Raw genomic sequence first — 20,006 nt, forward strand, 5'->3', positions numbered from 1 at the left:
TCATAACAGTTGCAAAATTACAGTTCTGAAGTAGCAACAAAAATAATTTTATGGTTGAGTGTCACCACAACGTGAGGAACTGTATTAAGAGGGCGTGGCATTAGGAAGGTTGAGAAACACTTATTTAAAATGAACACTACTCTTCCTTTGAAGCAACCCTACAATATTTGACTTTAACAGTTTGCATTTAAACTGCTAGCACATCTATGGTATCTCACCTCTGGGGGAAAAAGGTTAGATGCAAACCATCCCTTGGCCTAGTCCCCTATTCACCTAAACTGAGGATGTGCACACATGAGAGACTGTAAAAAAAAAAAGGTTTCGAAGCCAAGACCATGCCTAGGTCCTCATTTTGCCCACTGTTATATAGTGCACTCCACTACCAAAAACCAAAAATAATGCTGGAGTTAAAGTTTAATATGAAGCACAATTTGAATTCAACAAGCGTTTAGATTTCCTGCTGTTTAAAACAATTAATAGCAACTATATTAGGAAAGAGGTGTGTATAACTGTGGGACAGGGAACTCCTGTGTTATTTTGCCAACAGCAGCTTCAAGGGAGGTGAACGGAGATGACTTTAATCAGAAAACCAGCGGGAGATCAAAATCACAAGATCTTCCACAGTCATATCTTATGTAGTTCAGTGGTAAGGATACAGGCAGTCCCCTAGTAACAAATATCTGAATTGCAAACAACTTATAGTTAAGAACAAGGCTGAGACAACAGGAAGTGAGCGAAAATAACCTCTCAGAAGGGAAATTCACTCCTGAAAGAATTATCATGGGGAAAAGATGTCTCAACTGAAGCTTTATCACCAATCCATGTTTCCACAACACAAAATGTTCAAAATCCAATTATCACAGGGACAGAAAGTGAGGAGAAATCTTCTGAACTGGGGCACAGATAGCAAGACAAACACCACAGGGGTGTTAACCCTTCCCTATGCTATCCAAAGCTATATGTATATATGTGTGTGTGTGTGTGTGTGTGTGTGTATGTGTCTGTGTATACACACAAACACACACACACAATTGCACTCAAAACATGTACTTGTTCTGATTTACAAACAAATTCAACTTATGAACAAACCTGCAGAACCTATCTTGTTTGTAACTTGGGGACTGCCTATACAGGCTTCCATGTGAAGGCTTGTGTAAATACATATTTCCAGTTATTAATGCCTTGGGTTGACTTCCATGCCATTGACCAGAATAGGCTTCCTTTCACTTACATAGATATACTTGCCACCTCAATATGGAAAAGTTGATTTTCATTTCATGTTGCTGACCAGTTCCAAAGCTATTCTGTCCTATACTATTTCAATTATTTTTTCCTGTCTCGTGAACTAATAGCCAATTACCCCTCCCTCAGACAACATAAAATAGTTATCAAGCTCCAAATGGCATATCATCAGCCTTTAATATCTCCTGACGAATAGAGTATACCCTGATTTTAAATGTATGCAGCATATGTTCAATTAGTTTTTCTAATTTCTATCAAAAATTCTTGAAATTTCTTGATATACGGAACTCATCCCCGAAAATCTTGGGAATAGTGAGAATATCCAGATAAATGTCATCTTGAGTCCTGCCCCACCTGCTTCCGTTCCCCCCTCCCCCACCCTCTGCTCCCCTTTATCAAAATGCTGCCCAACTATACAAACAAGTATACTTCATGTCGTGTAGAAAAGCTAGTATCAACACTTGTGGGTCTGACACAAAGCTGAATACTAGCACTCTGAATTGGTAATGATTACCATTAAATTTGAGCAGATAAATTGTTTATACATTGGATTCACTGGTATGTGCAAATACACTTGTTGCAAATGTATGGAAAGCAAGCAGTTGCCTAATTCTAAATTGTCCCAAATTGTTTGCAATGTTTCCATTTGGAATCTTTTGTATTACAAAAGTGCATTGAGGTACTTTAGGTCTAGGATTAGTCTATAATTCCCACTGCATTTGTGCACTGTGAAAAATAGAGAATAAAACTCCTGAAATTTCACCTACTGAATCTATTCTGTTGTTGCTCTTGAACAATAAGAACATTCAATATGCTGTGGCTGAGGTGTACATATGTTGCACTATTTAAACCATGTGAAGTTGCTCAACTTCCACAGGTTGTCACTGATTCATATGTCATTCATTGCTTACTAGGAACACACAGCATATCTGTTGTTGTTTATTCGTTCAGTTGCTTCCAACTCTTTGTGACCTCATGGACCAACCCACGCCGGAGCTCCCTGTTGGCCGTCACCACCCCCAGCTCCTTCAGAGTCGAGCCAGTCACTTCAAGGATACCATCCATCCATCTTGCCCTTGGTCTGCCCCTCTTCCTTTTTCCTTCCATTTTCCCCAGCATCATTGTATTCTTTAAGCTTTCCTGTCTTCTCATATGTGGCCAAAGTACTTCACCTTTGCCTCTAATATCCTTCCCTCCAATGAGCAGCCAGGCTTAATTCCTGAAGTATGGACTGGTTGGATCTTCTTGCGGTCCAAGGAACTCTCAAAATTTTCCTCCAACACCACAGCTCAAAAGCATCCATTATTATAATGTTATTCTAAACATTAGATATGAAATATCATTTTTGTCTATATCTGCACACTTACAAAAACAGCATCCTCGATTTGATGTGCTGCAGTCCTTTTTATTTTTCCAGATTCCATAGAGCTGCTGATCTTAACACAAAACTCCTCAGGGCTCAAGTTTCTCATGCTGCGGGCAAACAGCCAGAAGTTCCAGGTTCAGCTGAGACTTGGCTGACATCTGAACAGTTCCATTAAGAGCCCTGTGAGGGAGGCTGCCCTCCTCCTGGAGAAACCAAAACTGGTGCATGTATTATATTACAGAATATATTTTATAGCTGTTTTGCCTAGAGCACTTTTTAGCGAAATGCTTTATTCTTACTTTGTACCACCTACCTTGAGCCTTTAAACTCTTTAAAGCACTCATCAAATTGCTTACAGATGCCTGCATTACAAAATGAAAACCAGTTCCAAACCCATTTGGCTCTTACAACTTGTATATTAATTGAAAAATCTGAGATTGTGTAACAGAACAAGTGCTATTTACAATAATCCTGTTTTAAGAAATTCACTGGTTATGAATTGGCTTACATTAGGGATGGAAACTGTGGAGCCCTCCAAGGATTGCTGAACTGTAACCCCATTCGTTTGGCTAGCCTACCAATCTGAAGTAATACAGCAAGTTACAATTCCACTTCCAGAAAACTACACAATTCCCAAATGGAGAAAGGCAGTCCCATGCTTACAGAAGTCTGTGTTGATTTTGTCAATGCCACCATCCATTTGGTAAAGAAACACAGTCCATGAAATCTGATCAGTATTTACTGCACTCTAGTACTATCCCATGATTCCATAACATTGAGCTATGCCAGTCAAACTGTCATCGAGCTTTATTAATTCAACAATGTAGATCAGGCATGGGCAAACTTCGGCGCTCCAAGTGTTTTGGACATCCACAATTTTGGGAGTTGAAGTCCAAAACACCTGGAAGGCCAAAATGTGCCCATGCCTGATGTAGATACACCTAACATTACGTGTAACACATTGCTCTGATAACAAAATGGTGTAAAACTGGGGGGAAATCCATTTAAAATGCCCTTTTAAAGTAACACTTATGGAAACTGGAAAATGTTAGTCATTACATCCTGAAAGAAGTAAGAGTTCAGGTTGAAAAGCAACTTTGTTATACCCTTGTTATTTCTCAAATCAGATTAAAAATGGCAGATGTGTCTGGAGAAAGAAGCTCTGTACTGCATTTAGGCAACATTAGAACTTTAAGAGGCTCTTCCAGCCTTTTACAGATGATTAATGCTCAGCATTGTTTATAAAGCCAAACTGCTCTGGCTTCTCATTCTGGACACAGTCGTCTGAGACGAGGGGGAGAGTGAGAGGCACACGAATCCTAGTACACTGTGTTCCTCCAGCAAGTTTGGTTGAGTAGATTTCGTATAATATTAGCTGCAGATTTTAGCAAATGATAACAGCTTGCTTTTCCATCGAGGTCATTTTAAAGGTATTTTTGTCTCAGGGAAAAAAAGAAATTCATATTTGAGTGCTACTCGCAATTTGCATAAATAGCTCCTTCCAGGCTTGTGATAAACTCTTTAAGTTGCCTGTCGATTTATGATGACTCCATGAATTTTATAAGATTTTCTCAGACAAAGGGTACTCAGAGATGATTTGTCAGTTTCTTTCTCTGAAATGCTTCCTATAGTATGAGGAATTCATTGGTGGTTTCTCATCCAAGTATGAACCAAGGATCTGGTGCCTTTGGGGTATTTGGGGCAATACCAACGAGGAGGAAGACAGACCTGCTATGTGTCCTAAGCAACAACGGGATCTGCAGGAATCAGCATGTGGAGATTTTCATGCTGCAAAGATAAACACTGTCTTTTGTTAATGTCTTCAGAGATTAGGTTGTCACGGAAGACAAGAAGAGGAGCAGTATAAAATGTTGACAAAATGTTCCATCTCCTGACAGAATTTTTTTATGGTGCCACTTCTTTCTCCTTCTTTAAATGCCTCCATAAAATACATTTTCTTGCTTATGTACTTTGGGTAACTGCTCACTGGTTAGTAATACCCAGCGGATAGATATATGGATGGATAGGACTAATTATGCCTGTATGTTTTTACTTCTATGGCCAAAAGTAGTAGCCGGGAATAAAGGGCTTTGGATTGGGGGTATAGTAGTGGTGGTAAGCCTTTCCCATGAGGCTGTCTTTTTTAAAAAAACAACAACACTTTTAAAATATTAATTAATAAATATCCTGCCTTTCTCCCTGCATGAGAAAGCTAAAATAAGTGAAAACAACAGCAATCACATTGGAATGGAAAATAATAAAAAGTTAGGCACAATAAACAGGGCATTGTATGAAAACACCATTTGAATTTAAAATATGCAAAATCATTAAGAGACTTACTAAGTGTAAAATTCTTAAAAAGACTACTTGTAACCAATTAATAACGTAGTTCTTGTTTGAAGGGGAAAAGATATATGCCTGCAAGTGAAAAGAAAACAGAGAAGGGACAAGCCTAGCCTTCTATTGATGGAAATTATATTAAAAAGACACCCTTCCCCCCAAAAAAGAAATAATAATTTGGTCCATAGGCACCAGATCCTGTCTGACCTTGGAAGCTAAGCAGAGTCAGCTTTCTTCACTACTTGGATGGGGAATGATGGCCAAGGAATACCAAGTGCTGTAGGCTATGTTTCAGAGGAAGGAACTGGCAAAACTACATCTGAGTATTTCTTGCCTAAAACAACCCCATGAAACTCAAAGGATTGCCATAGGTTGACGGGCAGACTGAAGGTGCATATACCCAAACCATCCCAGCAGTTCTCAGTTTCAGAGTCGGTTGCTGAAATTTCTTACAAGAGGCAGGGCTAGGTATGGGAAGGGGAAGAGGTGGTGATAGAAAGAGCTAGGGATATGTGCTCTCGATAACCTGACATGCACCACCTAATCTAGCTTGATAGTGCAATCTCATGACTGCCACGCTGGACAAGTTTTGTAAGTGGAAAGACAGTGGGTCCTATCTTCAGGCCATTACCTAGGGCCTTGGTTCCCAATCTTTGGTCCCCCAAGTGTTTGGGACTTCAACTCCCAGAAGCCTCAAGGAGCTTGGCCAACTGACAGGAATTGTGGGAATTGAAGTTCCAAACACCCGTAGGACCAAAGGTTGGGAACCATTGACCTAGGGAGACAGTAACAAGCTGCTGGAGTAGACAGTTGTGAACCACATTGCTTGCCCTGTTTTGTCTTTAAAGGTGGTGAAGTACAAACTTTCATATATTAAGTCATGATATATTTTTGTCTCAAGCAGCAAAATGCATTGGGCAACACCCTGAGGGCAACCAGAGTTCAGCACAAAGATAAATTCTTTGTGAGTGAATATTATGTCAAAGGTGAATAAACACAACCCAGTGAGGTCAAGGCTGGGGTGAAAATTGCTGGAAGAAACTTTAACAACCTTAGATATGCAGATGATTCCACTTTGATGGCCGAAAGTGAGGAGGAGCTGCAGAGCCTTCTAAGCAAGGTGAAAGAAGAAAGCATCTAAACATAAAATACCAAGATTATGGCAACAAGAATGATTGACAACTGGGAAATAGAGGGAGAAACCGCGGAGGCAGTGACAGACTTTGTATTTCTAGGTGCAAAGATTACTGCAGATGCAGAGTGCAGCCAGGAAATCAGGAGACACTTACTTCTTGGGAGGAGAGCAATGTCCAATCTCGATAAAATAGTGAAGAGTAGAGACATTACACTGGCAACGAAGATCCGTATAGTTAAAGCAATGGTATTCCCCATAGTCACCTACGGATGTGAGAGCTGGACCTTAGGGAAGGCTGAGCGAAGGAAGATATATGCTTTTGAACTGTGGTGCTGGAGAAAAGTTCTGAGAGTGCCTTGGACTGCCAGAAGATGCAACCAGTCCACACTTCAGGAAATAAAGCCCAACTGCTCATTGGAGGGAAGGATAGTAGAGGCAAAGATGAAGTACTTTGGCCTCATCATGAGAAGAAAGAAAAGCTTAGAGAAGACAGTTATGCTGGGGAAAATGGAAGGAAAAAGGAAGAGGGGCCGACCAAGGGCAAGATGAATGGATGGCATCCTTGAAGTGTCTGGATTGACCTTGAAGGAGCTGGGGGTGGTGATGGCCGACAGGGAGCTCTGGCGTGGGTTGGTCCATGAGGTCATGAAGAGTCGGAAACGACTGAACGAATGAACAACAGCAAATGAGGTCAATTCAGATTGATGTTGTCAAAATCATTTTTGGGGAATTGAAAAAAACCTTTTAGTCTGAAGTAAAACTGCAGGATGTCAATTCTCATTATTCCTTCAATTTGTCCAGTGAGAACAAATTTGAACCAGAACAAATACATCAGTGTTATAAATCCATATTCCACTAAAATCATTTTCTTGCTCATAGTAATAGCTCTGCCCACAATGTATGATTTAGTCTGCTGTTTCTCTCTCAACACCCACACCATTCAGCAGCCCAAGTTGTGATGTCTGCAGGGTATTCTTTTTCTCCTTCTCTGTTTTAAAAAAACACGTTAAGTAGATAATTGTCCTGTTTCAGCTATGATGGGAATCACGAAGAGGGAACACACTGTCTAGATATTTTCCTTCAAAGCCTGATCATCCAGAGCATTGTACCACTGAAAGGCACATCATTGGAGAGCACAACCTCGGCTGGGAAGTGACTCAGCATCTCTCTTGCAGTGACAAAAGCAAAGAGGCTGGGAGGACAAGGGAACTGAAGGTGGGAGGGAAACCCAGGGAAATAACAACAGACGTTCTGTTCTTTCATAACACGAGGAGGGCACTCCGTGTTATGCTACCTGCATCTGAATCATCCCTTCCGATCAGAGCCATTATTAATACCCAACCTGATGAAACAGAAAAGGCCATCATGTCGGTTCAGGGAAAAGGCAGTTTTTTGATATGAACCCTGTATTTCTGCTATTCTTAGCAAAGCAAGAGGACTGCATAGCCTTTTCAACAGAGATTCAAGATGAAAATCTAGTAAGTACATAAATGCCAAGAAAGCCTGTGGGTAGATTTAGGTCTAACTGATGACCAGCTATTCAAGTCAGGGCCACTGTGGGTAGATTTAGGTCTTGATTTTTTTTCCAGGTCAGGGAGCCGGCTTTCCACCAGCACCTGATCTGTGAGATTGTGGGGAGCTGCTAGTGGGTGACAGACTGCAGACTGGCCTGGCTGTTTGGGGTGGAAGCTTTGAGCTGAGTGATCAGGGGCTTCTGGCTATGTATGAAGGGGTGGATCTTTAAAAAGGGCTACTTTTGCACCCTCTGTTCTCGCTCCTTGACATCTGGTGACCAGGAAGAGACTCTGCAGACCAATGGGCATGTTCATAGCATTCCTGTGGGCATAAAAACCAGACACAAACTACATGGGGAATAGATTAAGGTCTCTGGCTGCCAGAGTAGTGAGGGGAAGAAGGATTTTCCCCTTTTGCTCCTACAGTCAGGACACTTTGGTTGGAATAACTCTTGAAGCCTCTTGTTTCCTTCTGCTGGCCTGCCAAATGGCAGCTTTAAGGCCCATTAGACCAATATTTCAGAGGACTAAACTGGCAAAACCACTTCTCGGTATTCCTCATTTGAGATAAGACTGGGAAATTATCTGGATTCAGTGCTGAAACCACTATGCCCTAAGGAGTACTGTATTTTCTGGCATATAAGACTACTTTTTAACCCAAGAAAATCTTTGCAAAAGTCAGGGGTAGTCTTATACGCGGGAGTCGGCTTATATGCGGGAGTAGTCTTATATGTCGGGAGTCATCTTATAGAGTGGGTGCTGAAACTTCCAATCCGGATTGGAGAATCTGTGGTTGCTGCATACGGTGGGGGAGCACAAAAATGGCAGTGGCCACGTGCCTGCCATATGCATCGATTGTATGAAATCATTAAGGGTGACGCTGTACAAGTACAGTAGAAGAAAATCCATTCATCAGGATTCATGGACTTAATGCGGTCCCAATGGTGAGGTGAAGGGGCACCTCACCGGGAAGGTATAAGTGAAGGGTGGAGCAAGCTGCAAGCGTTTGGGGTGCCTGAAGTATGGAAAAAAGAGATTGAATGGCTCTGGGCCCAGAAAAACACACCTCTGGCCCACCCTTGTATCCTATAACCGTACCTCCTCCTCTGCCTCTCAGATCTTGCTCCTGAAGACTGCAGTGAAGCGGTGCAGGTGCGCATGTGCAATATCTGAGAGGCAGAGAAGAAAGTACAGTAATAGGAAAATTACCATATTGAAATCAAATCTGATGCTTTTTAAATTTTTATTTGGTGTGCATTGGAAGAGGGGTAGTCTTATATGGCGAGTATATCCCAAACTCTATATTTTAACTGGAAAAGTTGGGGGGTCATCTTATACGCCCAGTCGTCTTATATGCTGGAAAATACGGTAATTCATATGATGCAAATAGAACCATCAACCATCTCATTATAGTTAGGAATTCTCTATTTACATTATAGGAATTATTCCCAAGGTCTTAGTGGTATAAGCATTAGAAGATGGCTCTGGAGACCAGGGTTTGAATCCTCACTCAGCCATGAAGCTTTCTGGAGTGTGTTGGGAAGTAACACTCTTTTAGCCTCAGAGGAAAGCAATGGCAAGGCTCTTCTAAAGAAATAATGGCAAGAAAATCCTGTCATAGGTTTACCATAGGATTGACATAGGTTGGATATGACTTGAAGATAAAAACATCTACAATTATTCCTAAATATGCATCTCCATATGATTGTACTTATACAAAAATTAGGACATAGGTGTTGTATGGAAATGTTTGTCCACTTTCATCTTCCTTTTTAGTTATATTTCTTTATTTGGAATGATATGTACATGACCTAGTGAGCAACTTATCATCATGACTGTAACAGTATGTAGAACACCTCACAACTCTGGCTATCTTCTGCTTGCTCTTTCTGATCCTTTGTTCCACTTCCTTATTTATTGTCGCACCTGGAACGTGAGACCAGGGACCTCATCACATTGAGGTCGAAAGAGCAGGTGACAGTGGGGGGATTCATCAGGCAGCATGGTGAGTCCGACGGGCAGCGGGGGAAACCATTGCCCTGTGCCCCGCATCACCAACATGGCTGCTTTCCTCATCAAATGGGGAAAGCGTCGGCATCTGGCTTCCCCCCATGTTTGACCCATTCTAATCAATGAGAACATGGGAAGCCTCCCGTGTTCTCAGGGCTCTATTCTAGGATTCCTCCAGGATGGAGCTAGGAGGGAGACCTGCCGGGGGTAGCTCTATGTCATGTGATGGGCTCCGGCAAGCTTCGTCCTGGCTCTGTTCAGGAAGTTGTTAAGGTATATAGAAGTCTGGGTATTTTTTTGTGAAGATCAGCACTAAGCTTATCACAGATGTATGTGTGCAAAGAAAGAAAGAATCCATATGTAGGTGCATTGCATGTGTCAATAAAGGCAAGTGATTTATCTTACTACATTGAGTAGGGTATAACAACAGAGGTTACATTATACCATTTGGAGCTCTTTAAAACTCTGGCTGTGGATGCTGAGTTCTCTGTTTTTTTCCTGCAGATTGTTGGTATTATGAGCACTGGGAAGGACGACCTCTTTTGCATGTACATTTACCAAGCTGAATTAAGATGTATTTTATTTTGCATACTGAAGGACTGTGTTCTCTGCTATGTTTGAAGAAGACTGTTTTATTTTATCTGCTGGAAAGAGTAGTCTTTTCTTTTGTGCAGATGTTATTTTGTCTTCAAGGGGACTGCAGCTGGACTTTACGTTTAGTGCTGTGGGGGACGGATTGTTTTCCTGACACTAGGCTGGAGCCAAGACCTCATGTGATGAGGTCCCTAGTCTTTGTTGCAGAAGACTGTTGCAGAACAGAAAGTCAAGGATGTGTATATTGATGACTATTGTTTGCATTTTTACCTCTCCATTTTTGTCTCACTTCCTGTTTTGATAGGTTTTTACCCCTTCCTGCCTCAGCATTAACTTTCCTATACAGACAGTTCCTGAGTTACAAACATCCAACTTACAAATGACTCACAATTAAGAATAGGGGTGAGACAACAGGACATGAGAGAAATCTATCCCTATCTCTAGAAAACAGTTATCATGGGGGAAAGATGTCTCAACTGAAGCTTTATCTCTTGTTTCTACAACTAGCAAGATTTTTCAAAATCCAATTGTCACAGAGACAGAAAGTGAGGTGAAATCTTCTGAACAGGGGCACAGATATCAAAACAAATACCATAGGGGATAACAAACATTCTATATATGGCTGAGTTACACTTCAAAAATATACCCTTTTTGACTTACATATGAATTCAGCTTCAAAACAAACCTACAGAACCTATTTTGTTCCTAACTTGGGGACTGCCTGTATTACGGAACCATTTTCTCTACAGAAATAAATGTCCAGCTGGTAAAGACATACCAATTACAGTGGCTGCTGCTATTACCTGTTCACCTTCTCGACCTTGCAAGTTTCTCTTGTGCGCCTCCAGCCTCAGCAGTCCCGCTCCTTCTTTCAATGTGTGTCCACTTGAATAGATTCTGACCTTATCGTACCGCTCAATGTGAACTGTATGTACTTGTTTTGTCTCCGGCAATATTTCATAGATGAAGATTATGATAAGAAACATCTGGTCAAGGAGTAAAATTTATTAATGAGGAATGAGACACAAACACACATGGCTGCAGCAGTTTGTCTTTCCCTGGATTTTCAGAAAAGAGCAACAGTCTGCCCTCTCCTTTCTTCTTCCCCCCATCGAGCTGAGAGCAATCTACTTTTGTAATTTCATCTCAGTTTTTCAGCAGTTTCAATAAGCCAAAGACTAAGGAGGAAAATGAGAAGATAAGATAGAAACTATGACTTTTTTTTTTAAAAAAAGAGAGAATTAATTGGAACTGTCCCAGTCAATTTGGGACAGCTGGAGGATATGTTTCTAGAGGCAGCCCTGTTTATGTCTTCTCCCATTGTTGGGATGCACAGGGAGGGGATGTTTTAACCAGGGACTTTATCCCACGGGATAAGAAAAATGAAGTAAATAGTTGGTTTTCACTTAAGCTTCACCATGTCCCATTTTGAAATTAAAAGGATTTTTTTCCAGCCCCACCACACCTATTCCTTTTCTCTGATTACTTTAAGATTTATCAATTTTATTTGCCATCAAACAGGAGACATATGTCTCCTTCCCCATCGTTTGCCTTCAAAATTCTTCAACTACAGCAGTGTGAAGGCATCAGTCTTAAGAAACCACTTTTTCTGGGGTTGTTTGCCCTCCACACCCTTCCAATGAAGTTGAGTCAAGGCACCCTTTTAAAACACTTATTTCAGTGGTGGTTACACCACCCAAGGGAACATTAGCCATTGTTAAAAAAAACCCCATATACATTACCTCTAAAGGTCATGGCGGAAGAAAGGATTCTATACTGCTCATCTTGGCTCCTTTCTTCATGATGATGTCATCGTTTGGTGTTTTTTTTTTTACAAACTGGCAAGAGGGGATTCCCATCACATGTTAAATTGGGCATTTTTACATGTCTCTATGCGGGGAATTGAAAAATAAGTCGGTTGCCAATCAACTCAGGAATCATGGGAAAACCCCACACTTTGTTGTTGTTCATTCGTTCAGTCGTCTCCGACTCTTCGTGACCTCATGGACCAGCCCATATCAGAGCTCCCTGTCGGCCGTTACCACCCCCAGCTCCCTCAAGGTCAGTCCAGTCACTTCAAGGATGCCATCCATCCATCTTGCCCTTGGTCGGCCCCTCTTCCTTTTGCCTTCCACTTTCCCCAGCATCATTGTCTTCTCCAGGCTTTCCTGTCTCCTCATGATGTGGCCAAAGTACTTCAACTTTGTCTCTAGTATCTTTCCCTCCAGTGAGCAGTCGGGCTTTATTTCCTGGAGGATGGACTGGTTGGATCTTCTCGCAGTCCAAGGCACTCTCAGCACTTTCCTCCAGCACCACAGCTCAAAAGCATCGATCTTCCTTCGCTCAGCCTTCCCTAAGGTCCAGCTCTCACATCCATAGGTGACTACAGGGAATACCATGGCTTTGACTAGGCGGATCTTTGTTGCCAGTCTGATGTCTCTACTCTTTACTATTTTATCAAGACTGGACATTGCTCTCCTCCCAAGAAGTAAGCGTCTTCTGATTTCCTGGCTACAGTCTGCATCTGCAGTAATCTTTGCACCTAGAAATACAAAGTCTGTCACGGCCTCCACGGTTTCTCCCTCTATTTTCCAGTTGTCAACCATTCTTGTTGCCATAATCTTGGGTTTTTTTGACGTTTAGCTGCAACCCGGCTTTTGCGCTTTCTTCTCTCACCTTGATTAGAAGGCTCCTCAGATCCTCCTCGCTTTCGGCCATCAGAGTGGTGTCATCTGCATATCTGAGGTTGTTTATAAACTGTAAAATACCCCGAACCCACAGTTGAGGCATCATGTAATGTGCTCCATGACTGTTGATTCTTAAATGTGTAGAAACACTGATTTTATTGCATGTAATGAAGTCACAGGTGACATACAAACCTGTGTAAGACATGCTATTCACTTCTCATAGAACTGCAGATCTCTGCTATTCTGACAGTTTTAGAATTAACAGCTGTTTTTCAAAGTGTCTGGCAAAAAAGCCCTGACATTTTATAGCTCTGCATTTTGACAGTATTCCATCATCAGCAATGTGATCACAGAAATGCAAGTTTCCAGGCACAATGTCTGGTAATATTATGACTCTGTCAAAGGGCAAAGAGAAGATCTATTAAAATAGGTTAGGAATAAAACAGATATTCAAGATCCTATCAGCTTTCTCAATTTCACTGTGGTTGACTGGACACAGTGGAATAGATGGGGAAATGTCATCAGATTTTCTTGTACGTGAATTCCAGTTCTCATCAGTATTCCCAAAGGGATGTGAACATTTCCCACCATGGAAATTCTCACTGTGGAAATTCTATTTGAGTTGATGAACTGCCAATAGCATAGAAAGGAAAGTGTCATCTGGGCTATCAGAGCTAAGAGCAATCTAGGGACCAGAAATGGAAAAAGAACACAAAATATATACAATATGAAACCCAATACATGCAGATCAGGGGCTTCGGAGTGGAGTAGAACTATGCCCAGACTAAATTCAGTGTGTCTACAGAGGACAACAATGATAGTAAGATATAACTCACTTTGTACATCTACTCTGGGACTGATATTACAGAAGCCAATAAATTGCACAATAATAGACTTGTGCAATTTGGCCAAAAGGCATGCCATTTTGGGATCCGTTTTCGGCCAACCCCTCATTCTGTTTACTGGGAAGTTACTCGAATCAGGAGGAGTGTTGCCATTTTCATTCAACAAAGATTCGGCCCATTGGCTACAATGGGAAACTTTAAAGGCTCAATCCTCAGCCATTTTAAGGCCTATCTGCATGAAACCTGCCTCAGTTTTAGACCCCATTTACAACCACAGGCTTGCTAAGTTAAAAAAAAACTAATCTACTGATTTTTTTAGAATTATTTGAAGTTTTTACCATAACATTTTTGAAAATAAGACAAATTGCAAGAGAAGGTTCTGGGATTTGTAACCACTGGTTGTGTCTATTCTCAGCCGATCGGAGTGTAGACACAACCAGGCCTTTTATTGGCTGAGAGACACACAGAGGGAAAAACTTCAACTCCCATCATGCTCTGAGATGAACCCAGAGACTTTTCAATGTCCGCCCCACGCAAGTGCTGCTGGGAAAGTGAGTTCCCAGCTGGGCCCTCTCTGGAGGAGGAGCCTAGGGAACTTTTCCACTGGTGGGAAAGAAGAAATGATGCTACAGTTAATCCTATCTTCTCCAGGAGACCCCGCAGCAGACTCCTGCCTCAGGTATATTGCAGACTTAACTCCATCCTCTTCAGTAGCCAATAAATCTGGGTCCCTTGATCCATTTTGGCCAGCTTTCCAATTCCCCTTTCCCCATTCTGTTTTTGGGGGATTATATGAAACAAACCACCAAATATTACAAATCACTTTTGGTCAAACTGATCCAAACCCAAGCTTAGCCAATAATAGTGTTGAGTTCACCCCTGCACTGTTTAAGCCTGTTTAAGTTTCCAGTCATCAAGGAGGTAGTCAGAGACAGGGCTAAGCTTAGGGAACTCCTTCCCCCACATGCCTGGAGAGCCTTGTTTCCTGCTTGCCATTGCCTCCTCCCCTTTTGATGATGTAGCAAATAGAAATTTGGGAGGAATTTACTGTTATGCTTGTCTCTCCTCCAAGATAAGCCATGTAGAAGGGCCTACTTCAGTCCTTGCTTTTATTCTTTTTGTGAGGATGCATTTTGCCTCTTTTAAAGGCAAAATGAAGCACCGTGTACCTTTAACCTTCTGTCTCTGCTAGAAGATGGAGTTAAAGTAAGTTAGTTTGTTCCAGGACTTTTCTATCCTGAATGTATTTCTTTTTTTCAGAATGAATGTTCTGAAACCTAAGCTAGACTCTGCAATCCTTAGCCATCCTAAAAGGACAAAGGCTATCTCTGCTTGCCACATGTAACCTTTTGTTGGTTATGAACGGATGTTCCGGTACTCTGCTATATTTTGGTGGAATCACCCTAACTGGGGATTATTTTTGGGCCTAGCAACTCTGATTACCAAGAAATAATAACACTCACAACATCAAATGTACTTTTCCTTTCTTCAAAGGGATACACACCATCCTATGCCATCTGTGCCACTCTACATTCTACGTTGGACAAACAGTTTAGCAGCTGTTAGGATTTCTGGAAGTTGTAGGCCAAAACACCTGGGGACCCACAAGTTGAGAACCACTGATCGAGAGTAAACTTGCCAAACATAACAAACTTTATCAAGTGATAAGGAAAGATATCAGACTTTTGTACCCTGTGGGGCGTTAGGTCGGCCACTGCAGGAGGGTTGATGTGGGCCATTTCTTGTCTGGCCTTAACAATTATAGATTTTTTCCAGTTTAAGTATCAATCTTGCTGTGTTGTTCAGCACAGTGTGTACAAGAACAGTTATGGGGAAGCTGATGAAAGTAGTTAATTAAAATGTGTTCTTTCTTTATTGGTTCAGTGCTGTTACAGAACGTACAGGTGATGTTTCCATAATAATCCTCTCATCCCATCTCAGTTCCTGTCGGCAGATCATCTGTTCTCCTGCCACAGGAGTGTCCTGACTGCTACGTGCCTTTTTTCAGATGTTTGATCACGTTTTGGAGGTGACCTGCATCAAATGGTTAAAATATACAATATGACTCAGTGTATTATGTACGAAGAAACCACTGGGGATAATAAACAGTAACAAACAAGCTTGGACAAGTACCACTGTGACTCTAGAAAAGAAGAAAAAAGCGTGTGGGGGGGGGGGCGGGGGGGGGGGAGTAAAGATTTTGTGCACAGTACAGGTTGCTGTTATATACAAATCATCTCTGGCTTATGGCATCCCAGTAACAGGTTTTGCTTTGCAAGATTTATTCAAAGTAGACTTGCCATTGCCTTCCTTTTTGGCAGAAAGAGTACATGACAGGAATAGGTAAACTTTCTAACTTGGGGGCCACATGCTATCCTTTGCTGCTAGGAGGACTGGCTGCCCGGTGATGGAAGTAAGGAGGTGAAGGAGAAAAAGAGAGAAGGAATTAAGGATGGAAGGAGGAAGGGCAGGATGGGAAAAGAGAAGGAAGGGAAAGATAAAGGAAAGAGAGAAAGATGGAAAGACAATTAGAGAAGAAGGAGAAAGAGGGAGAAAGGGAAGGAAGGATGAAAGAATGGAAGGAAAAGACGGAAAAAGAAAGATGGAGGGAAGAAAGGGAGGAAAGGAGAAAGGAAAGAAAGAGAGAAGGAAGAAAAAACAAAGGGATGGAAAGGAATGGAGGGAGGGAGGGAGAAAGAAGGAGAGAAGGAAGGAAAGACGGACAAAAGGGTAGAAGGGAAGGAAGGAGGGAGGGAGAAAGAGAGAGGAAAGGAAGAAAAGAGAAGGAAGGAATGATGAAAGTGGAAGGGAAGGAGGAAGGAAAGAGAGGAGGAAGGAAGGATAGGATGGTGAGAGAGATGAGAGTCTGAGAAAAGAGCCCAAGGGGCTGCATCTGAGTTTGCTCATATCTGGTATATGACTTGCCTAAAGACACCCAGTGGGTTTTCACAGCTGAACAGAGATTTTAACCCTAGTCTCCTAAGTCTTAGTTCAGAACTCAAATTGCCACACCATTGGTGTTCTTGCACTATAAGTGCATGATAAAGTTATAAGCTTTCCCACATAACTGGAGAAAGGCAGGATATAAATTGATATAAAAACAACAAAACCAAGATCTTCCAGTTGAGAAGGTTCTTTGCAATGGCATCCAAAGTGCACTGGTTCTTCTTTCTTAACACATTGTTTCCAGTAAAGAAAAATATGCAAGGATTACATAGGGAAATTTACTTAATTTGGGCCTAACATTACATTCATGTTTAAAGCAAGGTGATGCTACTTGCTTTTTGGAAAGCCTGTAAAACCTTTCTCTTCCGACAAGCTTTTGGTGGGTGAATAACTCGGGACTATGTCTGTTCTTGTTTTATTGTATTTTAAAGTTAATTGTATTGTTTGAATCTACTGCTGTAAACCGCTCCGAGCCAAATTGGGAGTAGCGGTATACAAGTCAAATAAAATAAATAAATAAATAAATAAATAAATAAATAATAAAGGCCTTCTCCAGAAGCACATACGTTTCAGACTCAGCCAGTATTTCTAAGGCTGGGTTAATTAATATTGGTGCAACTGAAAGCAATGCTTCAGTGTGCCTAGTGGGGTTGCCAGAGTAGAAATTGGAGTTGGCGTCTATACCTTTAATGATCTGTAGGAGATGGAGTTTCATCAAGTATTGCTTGTTACTTGGTTGTACAACAAGCTCCACCTGCTAAAATTTTCCACTTCACGCCATCATTAAAGGAATTGTCTCTGGTTTTGATCCTGACAACCCTAATTCTCCAAACTACCTCTAATGCCACAGGTATACATGCAAAATTGATTCTTGTACTGAGATGTTGTCAAGAGAGAGCTGCTTCTGAGGACCAGTGTATTGTAGAGTTCTCTCTCCTTACTCAGATCTACCCTGTATCCCAGGCATGGGCAAACTTCGGCTCTCCAGGTGTTTTGGACTTCAACTCCCACAATTCCTAACAGCCCCGGGACCTTTGTTTCTCCCCTCTGCTGCTTAACAGCCTGAGTTGAAGTCCAAAACACCTGGAGGGCTGAAGTTTGCACAGGCCTACTGTGTATCCCTTTCCAAGTTGCAGAGCAACTAAAGAGCCAGGCAATGCATTTGGGTTGCATCTGGGACTCAAACCTTGGTCATGCAAAGTGAGAGACTGCTACAGGAGAATGTTAAAATGATGGCTCTAGCCTCCCAAATAAGAATTACGCCCCCATGACATTTTCTTTCAGCATTTAAATAACTAGCATTCTAGACAATGAGACACTCCAAATAATTCACACCAAAATTCTTATTTGTTATGCTCACTTTTCCTTGGAAACTTTGCCTGCCCCTTTTCTTTGGATGCATCAGCTATACTTCAAATAAAATTTCAAGTGGCCGCAATGTTAGAAATGTGGGGACTAAAGAAGAGTCTCATTTGTGGTGACAGGATTTTTATCTGGGAAGGGCAACGTCCTTATTTTGGCCCCCTTCAGTTAGCCAGTGGTGTCACTAGGAGGGCACAAGGGGTACAAAAATATCAGGTGACACGCTCAGAAGGGTTGACACCAAAACGGCTTGTCCATCAAATTTTTGTGTAGTGTTTCAGCAGAAATGTATTATTTTAATGTATATCCCTGTAGTTAAATATAACCACAAAATATATTTGTCAGCACAGCTTCCTTATGCTATATTTATTTATCTACTAGGCTAAAGCTCTATGCTAATTTACTTTTTGAAATTACTAATAACGTAATTATTGCTGTTGTTATTATTTCCTCATGACAATGATGCTTCAAATCATGTGGTTTTATCTGCATGAACTACAGTCATGTGCTGTTGTTTTCATTGTTGTTGGTTTTAAAAAATAATCACTGTTTTTGTCAAATTTTCTGATATTTTGGCTACAGTATTATCATGTGATCTGGTATGAGAAGAGGTCGCCACAGTTCACTACATTCCTGTTGGGGTGTGGGAATTGCTAGAGCTTCTCTCTCCCTTTAGATTGAAAGGTTCTGGTTCTGGCAACAAGAAGGACTCTACTTGGTCCTACAATATTGCTAAGTCTAACTCGTGGTAATACAAAGCCAACATCGGAGCTCAGACACAATGGGAGGGCTCTGCTGATGAAATTGCTACAGGCCGCCAACCACCCAAATCTGGCCTGAGTATTCAGTTTGAGAATCTGAACACTGAATCCAGCAGTACAACATGATGGACTGCTGATCCCTTTGCACTTTCAGTGAGTTTTCCAGGAAGCAGCTTCCACGCAATCATGTAATCCAAGCTGCCGAGAGTGCCCTGCTCTCACTATGAATTACCACAGCTAAACCTGACATAAGGATAAGTTCAACTAGCCCCAGATGTGATGACGCAGCTAGCTCAAAGCCGAAAGGAAGGCTAGCGGCCGACGGTACTGGAGGTGAACGACGAATCCGATGCTCTAAAGATCAACACACCATAGGAACCTGGAATGTAAGATCTATGAGCCAGGGCAAGTTGGATGTTGTTATTGGTGAGATGTCAAGACTAAAGATAGACATTCTGGGGGTCAGCGAACTGAAATGGACTGGAATGGGCCACTTCACATCAGATGACCACCAGATCTACTACTGCGGACAAGAGGAACATCGAAGAAATGGAGTAGCCTTCATAATTAATAAGAAATTCGCTAAAGCGGTGCTTGGATACAACCCAAAAAATGACAGAATGATCTCAATTCGAGTGCAAGGAAAGCCTTTCAACATTACAGTGATCCAAATATACGCCCCAACCACAGCTGCTGAAGAAGCAGAAGTAGATCAGTTCTATGAGGATCTGCAGGACCTACTGGATAATACACCAAAAAGAGACATTATTTTCATTACAGGAGACTGGAATGCCAAGGTGGGAAGTCAAATGACAACAGGGATCACAGGCAAGCATGGTCTGGGAGAACAAAATGAAGCGGGACGCAGGCTGATAGAATTTTGCCAGGAAAACTCGCTGTGTATAACGAATACTCTCTTCCAACAACCTAAAAGACGGCTTTATACATGGACCTCACCAGATGGTCAGCACCGAAATCAGATTGACTACATCCTTTGCAGCCAAAGGTGGCGGACATCCATCCAGTCGGTGAAAACAAGACCTGGGGCTGACTGTAGCTCAGATCACGAACTTCTTATTGCCCAATTTAGAATAAAACTAAAGAGATCAGGGAAAATACACAGACCAGTTAGATATGATCTCACTAACATTCCTAGCGAATATACAGTGGAAGTGAAGAACAGATTTGAAGGACTAGATTTAGT

The 20,006-nt window shown here is 41.7% G+C and overlaps 1 protein-coding gene across 2 annotated transcripts in view; it reads left to right on the forward strand.

Moving 5' to 3' along the window:
* Nucleotides 1-7,268: 7,268 nt before the first annotated feature.
* ACCS (1-aminocyclopropane-1-carboxylate synthase homolog (inactive)) overlaps nucleotides 7,269-20,006 on the forward strand; it is a 73,835-nt gene continuing 61,097 nt past the window's right edge. For both annotated transcript variants that reach the window (XM_060764427.2, XM_060764436.2), the window contains exon 1: nucleotides 7,269-7,561. The gene's annotated coding sequence lies outside the window, so the exon portion shown is untranslated. The remainder of the gene's footprint in view (nucleotides 7,562-20,006) is intronic.

Source organism: Anolis sagrei, chromosome 1, assembly GCF_037176765.1.
Source record: "Anolis sagrei isolate rAnoSag1 chromosome 1, rAnoSag1.mat, whole genome shotgun sequence".
Lineage (NCBI taxonomy): Eukaryota > Metazoa > Chordata > Lepidosauria > Squamata > Dactyloidae > Anolis > Anolis sagrei.